Genomic DNA, 8555 nt, shown 5'->3' on the forward strand with positions numbered 1-8555 from the left:
AGGATTTCACTCATTGCAAAAAATAAAGCGTGAAATCGGCTTGTACAGCGGAGATTTTACTGCGGATTTGCAGCCATCTCCATCACATCTGAACAGACTTTTAGCAGCTTATAAAGCTCAATGTTGCTGACTAGATTAACACTTTGTGGGATCTTGAAGATTCATTTTAAATGCATGACGTAAATACCCCCTAGGCGAAGCTGGAGGAGGTGGATTTAGAGCTGCGGGAGACGTCACCTGTCCTTGTATATTGTTTCTTGCAGTTTTTGGTTTTTTTTTAATTCTGTTTCCTTCGATCAGGGCCTGACGTGGACACGATCCTCACACCCAGGGCTGGATCCTCGGGGCTTTCCTCCGAAACCTCACAGTGCCGGCGTCTCCTGTCTCCCGTCGCTTCACGTGCAGCCGGCTCATTATGCCTATTGGATTAACAGGATTCATCAGGTCACGGCCATCACTTCCATGTTTTATCCAGATTGAATTATTTCACCTCGGCCTCTGTGTGCGGAGTCTCCTGGTATACGATCTGTACATCATTCCATTACCAGACGCTGTAACACAATTATGGGTTTCCCCACACCGTCTATTCCGTGCAGCGAGAATGACGGGGGTCTCTGTACGTGACGGAAGCCGGCGCTGGTACACAACTGCAAGATCATGAAACGCGTGGCTGACATCGAGCGGCCGCTCCTTATACGTCAGATGATGTTGCCTTTTGCAAGGACTTTAATATGTAATTCCTGTGCTAATAAATATCTATTTTGGAGTTTGATGTCCTTTTTTCTTCAGAAATATAGCCATGCGAGGGATTTATTTTTTTTTCAGAATGATTTGTAGTTTAGACACTTCTGTACAATAGTATGTCCACCCATATCCTGTCCACCGCCATTAACTTGAGAACGGCAGCAGCTATAGCATAGAAGTGGTGTCTAGGTATAGTAAAGTATCCATGCGCTATGCAATGAAACCACCTATAGCGCCACCTGGTGGAAAACTACGGAGTTAGCATTTTTATCTCAAACGGAACGAGAGCGAAAAAAAGTGAATTAAAATTGTAGGGTATCATCAATATGAATCAACACCTTGCATACAGAAATGCTATATATTATATTATTATTATTATTATTATATGAAACCCATGGACCCCCCCCCCCCCAAAAAACATTGAATGCTGGTCATGCATATGGCGCTCATTTAACTTTGATGCTCGGAGTGGCCCCTGTCAGCTGCAATGCACATCTGGCCTCTGCACAGCATACTGTATCTTGCTGCGCGTTGTGCAATATGGTAGGTGACACGTTTGCACAAGCATCTGTGATACGTCGTCGTAGGTCCTGCAATGTTGGTGGAGGGGTCGCATACACCTGCTGTTTGATGTGCCCTCACAGAAAGAAGTCCAATGGGGTCAGGTCAGGTGAGCGTGGAGGCCACTCCACACAGCCACCATACCCAATGACTTGTAGGAAGGTCTCCATGAGGTATCGCTTCACGTCCGCAGCCTTGTGAGTGTTACACCTTCTAATCATAGCATTTCTGTATGTAAGGTGTCGATTCCTATTGAATTGATGATGCCCTACAACTTTGTAATTCACTTTTTTTCTCTCTCATGTTCTGTTTTCGAGATAAAAATGCTAACTCTGTTGTATTCCACCAGGTAGCGCTATAGGTGGTCTCATTGTGTAGCGCATGGCTACTTTTACTATACCTAGACACCACTTCTATGCCTATAGCTGCCGCCGTTCTCAAGTTAATGGCGGTGGACAGGATATGGGTGGACACACTGTATATTGTAAAAAGGTGAAAGGAAATTCCAAGTATGGTGCAATACTCTCCACCATTGTTTTTGCTTTAGGTACTCGCTGTCTGATCAATACGACTTGGCAACATGATTCTTCTGTATTGGCACAAGGAAACGGGACAAAGTTCCTGCAGTGGATCTAATCTGCGTAAATCGCCCAGTTTTGCTGTAGTGTCCCTACCGTTTCTCCACAAGAATCCCCTACCATACAGGAGTTATGTGGTTGAGAGTTTGCTTCTTTTAGTTTTTAGGATTCATTTCGTGGGCGTATAAACTACAACGGATCAGTTCTCAGAATCCTGATAGGGCGGTCACATCCGGATTTGGAGCCTTCCACCCAGACTCCTCTTTTGACTACTCTTGCCTTGTGCAACTTTGTGTATGTATAACTCTGCGACAATGATGTTACAACAGGTCGGCTATTCCAAAAAAGAGGCAGGGGACCCAAAAAAAACAAAATCGGCAGTAAAGGGGCACTGCGAAAAAAAGATTCAAAGGTCCTGGTGGGCAGGAGGTACATTTTCAGAACTGCCTGGCAACTACAGAATGCTGACCTGCCCCTCAAACCGGGGTGTGGGGAATATATTTGCTCTTCTTTTATACAAGGAAACTAATAATGAATGAGTTTCTAAATACTCAGATTTGTGATACTTGTAACAAGTACGGTCCAATACCCGCGTATGCATTCCAAATAGTGTATGCAATAAGTCAATGGGGAATACTCGCTATGTAACAACCTGAATGCAATACTGCTCATGCGAGTAGCGAATAGTAAGACATTCGGGTTACTCGTTACATTGGTATGTTAAACCATCCACTCCACCTTCCCATGAACTGAATGAAATCTCCCCTTTGCTTTGCTGTGTGTGCCAATACCTGGTATGTTAAACCATCCACGCTACTGACCTGTTCTCTCTTTGCTTCAATATCTCCCTGGCATGCTCCAACTTCTCACTGTGACCCCCCCCCATGACCCCCCCCCCCCCCCCTTCGTTCCCCACCTTGTTCCCCACCTTCCTTTTATGACCTTTGTTTATTCTGCCTATGTGATGCTGCATCTGGCTTCTTTGCATGATCAAGAGGTCCTTGCTGCACCCCACCCCTTCGCAGCTGATTGCACTTGTATGTTTATATTGGGGCAACTAAAAAGTCTGCACAAGACTTTTCATCTATACCAATACAAATCTGCACCATATAAGTATGATGCAATGACTGCCCCCTCTGATCCCTAAACCCAGTAATGAACTATTAATCTCTCCCTCCATCCTCCCCACCCATCTCACCTTCCCCTCACACACACGACCATCTCATGGCCTCTCCTGCTCCCACCTACTAACACTCCTCACTGCTGGGGATATCTCTCCTAATCCTGGTCCTCCTCACCACATCCCTATTGTCACTTCATTCAAACCCTCATCCACAACCTATCACAAATTTCCGCAACCTCTCTAACCTCATACCCAGCCCCCCGCTCCCCCAGTCCCATTAACAGGAGCTCTATGGAACGCTCGCTCTGTCTGCAACAAACTATCCTACATCCATGATCTTTTCATCACTAATAAACTTTCCATCTTGCCATCATAGAAACCTGGCTCACCCCCTCTGACACTGCCTCTCCTGGCTCACCCCCTCTGACACTGCCTCTCCTGGCTCACCCCCTCTGACACTGCCTCTCCTGGCTCACCCCCTCTGACACTGCCTCTCCTGGCTCACCCCCTCTGGACACTGCCTCTCCTGGCTCACCCCCTCTGACACTGCCTCTCCTGGCTCACCCCCTCTGACACTGCCTCTCCTGGCTCACCCCCCTCTGACACTGCCTCTCCTGGCTCACCCCCTCTGACACTGCCTCTCCTGGCTCACCCCCTCTGACACTGCCTCTCCTGGCTCACCCCCTCTGACACTGCCTCTCCTGGGCTCACCCCCCCTCTGACACTGCCTCTCCTGGCTCACCCCCCTCTGACACTGCCTCTCCTGGCTCACCCCCCTCTGACACTGCCTCTCCTGGCTCACCCCCTCTGACACTGCCTCTCCTGGCTCACCCCCTCTGACACTGCCTCTCCTGGCTCACCCCCTCTGACACTGCCTCTCCTGGCTCACCCCCTCTGACACTGCCTCCTCCTGGCTCACCCCCTCTGACACTGCCTCTCCTGCTCACCCCCCTCTGACACTGCCTCTCCTGGCTCACCCCCCTCTGACACTGCCTCTCCTGGCTCACCCCCTCTGACACTGCCTCTCCTGGCTCACCCCCTCTGACACTGCCTCTCCTGGCTCACCCCCTCTGACACTGCCTCTCCTGGCTCACCCCCCTCTGACACTGCCTCTCCTGCCTCTCCTGCCTCACCCCCTCTGACACTGCCTCTCCTGGCTCACCCCCCTCTGACACTGCCTCTCCTGGCTCACCCCCTCTGACACTGCCTCTCTGGCTCACCCCCTCTGACACTGCCCTCTCCTGGCTCACCCCTTCTGACACTGCCTCTCCTGCCTCACCCCTTCTGACACTGCCTCTCCTGCCTCACCCCTTCTGACACTGCCTCTCCTGCCTCACCCCTTCTGACACTGCCTCTCCTGCCTCACCCCCTTCTGACACTGCCTCCTGCCTCACCCCCTTCTGACACTGCCTCTCCTGCCTCTCCCCCTTCTGACACTGCCCTCTCCTGACACTGCCTCTCCTGCCTCTCCCCCTTCTGACACTGCCTCTCCTGCCTCTCCCCCTTCTGACACTGCCTCTCCTGCCTCTCCCCCTTCTGACACTGCCTCTCCTGCCTCTCCCCCTTCTGACACTGCCTCTCCTGCCTCTCCCCCTTCTGACACTGCCTCTCCTGCCTCTCCCCCTTCTGACACTGTCTCTCTGCCTCTCCCCCTTCTGACACTGCCTCTCCTGCCTCTCCCCCTTCTGACACTGCCTCTCCTGCTGCACTTTCTTATGGTAGTCTCCAACTCTCTCACACCCCCCCCCCCGCCCCAGTAACGAGCATGGTGGAGGAGTTGGTTTGCTCCTGTCCGACCAATCCTCCTTTACACCAATTCCACTACCACCCTGTGTTACTCTTCCCTCTTTTGAGGTGCGCTCCGTACGCACCTACGCCCCCTCCAACCTTCAGCTGGCTGTCATTTACCGCCCTCCAGGGCCAGCCACTGCCTTTTTTTTTTTTTCTTTTTCACCACCTGGCTACTATATTTCCTTTCCACTGACATCCCCACCATCATCATGGGTGATTTCAACATCCCCATTGACACTTCCCACTCATCTGTCTCCAAACTTCTGACACTCGCTTCCTCCTTCGGCCTCACCCGATGGTCTTCTGCAGCTACTCACAAAGATGGCCACACGCTGGACCTCATCTTCACTCGCCTCTGTTCCCTATCTATACTCTCTAACTCGCTTCTCCCCCTGTCTGACCACAACCTACTCACATTCTCCTCCCTCTCTTCTCAAAGTAGGCAACTCCCCCCCCACCCCCCAGAAACTTTCATACCCTCGCAGAGATATCAAACACCTTGATTTACACGCACTTTCTCGGTCCCCTTCTCCCTCTCACAGACATTGCATTTCTACATGATGCAGATGATGCTGCAACTTTATACAACACTACAATCTCTGCAGCCCTTGAATCAACTGCCCCCACACCCACACCCCCCACACGCCCCACACGCCCACACACGCCCACACGCCCACACACGCCCCCACACACACACACACGCCCCCACACACACACGCCCCCACACACACACACGCCCCCACACACACACGCCCCCACACACACACACGCCCCCACACACACACACGCCCCCACACACACACACACGCCCCCACACACACACACACACACACGCCCCCACACACACACGCCCCCACACACGCACACGCCCCCCACACGCACACGCCCCCACACGCACACGCCCCCACACGCACACGCCCCCACACGCACACGCCCCCACACGCACACGCCCCCACACGCACACGCCCCCACACGCACAACGCCCCCACACGCACACGCCCCCACACGCACACGCCCCCCCCACACACGCACACGCCCCCCCACACACGCACACGCCCCCCCACACACGCACAACGCCCCCCCACACACGCACACGCCCCCCCACACACGCACACGCCCCCCCACACACGCACACGCCCCCCCACACACGCACACGCCCCCCCACACACGCACACGCCCCCCCACACACGCACACGCCCCCCCCACACACGCACACGCCCCCCCCACACGCACACGCCCCCCCCCACACGCACACGCCCCCCCCCACACGCACACGCCCCCCCCCCACACACACACGCCCCCCCCCACACACACACACACACGCCCCCCCACACACACACACACGCACACGCCCCCCCACACACACACACACACGCCCCCCCACACACACACACGCCCCCCCCACACACACACACACGCCCCCCCCACACACACACACACGCCCCCCCCACACACACACACACGCCCCCCCCCCACACACACACACACACACGCCCCCCCCCCCCACACACACACACGCCCCCCCCACACACACACACACGCCCCCCCCACACACACACACACACGCCCCCCCCCCACACACACACACACACGCCCCCCCACACACACGCCCCCCCACACACACACGCCCCTGTCACAAACCACCGGGGGGGTCACTCAGAAATCCCCCGCGCTGGCTACCAGTACGTCACAATCGGGGGGTAACAAGTGGGGGTCACCCCTCCTTTATACCTCCCGACCGACAGACAGAGCACGTGACGCGCTCTCTAGCGCCCCTCTTATAGTCAGGCCAATTATGGAATTGCCCGACAATAAGCAAGGAGGCCGCTATACTACTTATGCCGATTATTGAAGGGTCCCCGGTGAGAGTAAGGTATATATTCCCCCGACCTCCGCGGGCGGAATATATAAAATCTCCCCGAATCTCACTGGCCTCCCTACAATAATCCTTGGCACAATTCGCTGCCACCAACCGATTTACGGTAACTATTAGCCGAACACACAGACGTGGGATTCAAGATCGAGATAACAGAACAGCCCAAGATTAATTATATAATTTAATCAGCCTAAAGCACACTAGAAACTACAATATATACAATAGGGAATCTACAGAATATACATATGTCAGAGTACAGTTACAATCAAAGCATGGGTTACAAACAGGCATACACAGTTCCAGCAGTTACCTTGTTGCGTCTGGCCACAGGGGGGCGCTGTAGACCAGGTTTCCAGGAACTCCCTCACAGGTCTTTCCCAACCAGGCCCCCGAGCAGAAGAACACTGGAAAATGGCCGAAGTAGGGTTATCAACCTGGGCAATCCAGGTCCCCTCCTACCTTACGTGACCTCACAGGGAAGCACTGCTCCACCCCTGGCTGGAGTTATGGACAAAATCCACAACATGGAATATGGCCATAACTTGGCCTGGGAGCGTCGTAGGCGGACGCCAATGCTCTCATTGTGACAGTTATGAATTTAGCTACAGAACGAGGGGACTCATGACCTGTCTGCCAGTTCCCCATTGGCTGATATCACGCCTGGGGCATTTCCCAATGTCCTACTCCCATAAAAAGGGGGTGCCGGCATCGTCCACATGCGGAGACACCATTTTTATGGTTGCCATATTTATCGGAAATATGGCTTGCGAGATATGAACCATTTTTTACTGGAGTCGTTCTGTCTGGCTATTCCATAGCCTTGCTAATGAGATACAACTCTTGTTACAGGGTGACGGCAGGGAGTCATCCTGTGTCCATTGTTCCCACACCACCTCATTTCCATATCACAGGACATGGCCATGGAGGTGTAACACCTTCAACAGATGCTGGACATTGAGAACAAGAAGGGAGGGGGCACTGCCAGGGAGTGATGAGAGATTATGACTGGAGTCATAATTCATCTTCATATCCCGGGATTTGCCTCACACCTCCCCCCTTTTGAGGGCGCTAGGGGGCAGCACACTCCGGTGTTCCCCGTGCGCCCGTCCGCGACCTCTCCTTGTCGGGACAGCCCGTCTGCGTTACCGTGGTCACGGCCCCTTTTGTGGCGAATGGTGAAGTTGTATTGCTGGAGCGCAAGGCTCCATCGCAACAATCGCCCATTCGTCCCAGAGACGGTGTGCAACCAGCTGAGGGGATTGTGGTCCGTCTCCACGATGAAGTGGCGCCCGTATAGATAGGGTTGCAGACGCTGCAGGGCCCACACTATGGCCAGGCACTCCTTCTCCATCGTGGAATAGGCAACTTCCCTTGGTAACAGCTTCCTGCTCAGGTACAAGACTGGGTGCTCTTGGCTCGCAGAGTCCACCTGGCTGAGCACCGCACCGAGGCCGAAGTCACTGGCGTCGGTCTGTACTACAAACGGCCGCGTGAAGTCGGCTGCCTGTAGCACGGGCGGGCTGGACAGGGCGTCCTTTAGGGCCTGGAAGGCTGTCTCGCAGTCCATTGTCCAATCGACTGCAGAGGGCAGCTTCTTCTTGGTGAGGTCCGTCAAGGGCTTTGCCAGGCTACTATAGCGTGGAACAAACCTCCTATAGTACCCGGCGGTCCCCAAGAAGGACATCACCTGCTTCTTGGTCCTGGGGGTGGGCCAGGATGCGATGGCCTCCACTTTCTCAGGCTCGGGCTTCAGTGTTCTCCCGCCTACCCGGTGACCGAGGTACTGGACCTCGCTCATGGCCAGCTGACACTTTCCCGGCTTGATGGTCAAACCTGCCCGGTGGATCCGCCTGAGCACCTGTGCTAGATGCTCTAGGTGGTC

The sequence above is a fragment of the Anomaloglossus baeobatrachus genome, chromosome 9 (assembly GCF_048569485.1).
Source record: "Anomaloglossus baeobatrachus isolate aAnoBae1 chromosome 9, aAnoBae1.hap1, whole genome shotgun sequence".
Lineage (NCBI taxonomy): Eukaryota > Metazoa > Chordata > Amphibia > Anura > Aromobatidae > Anomaloglossus > Anomaloglossus baeobatrachus.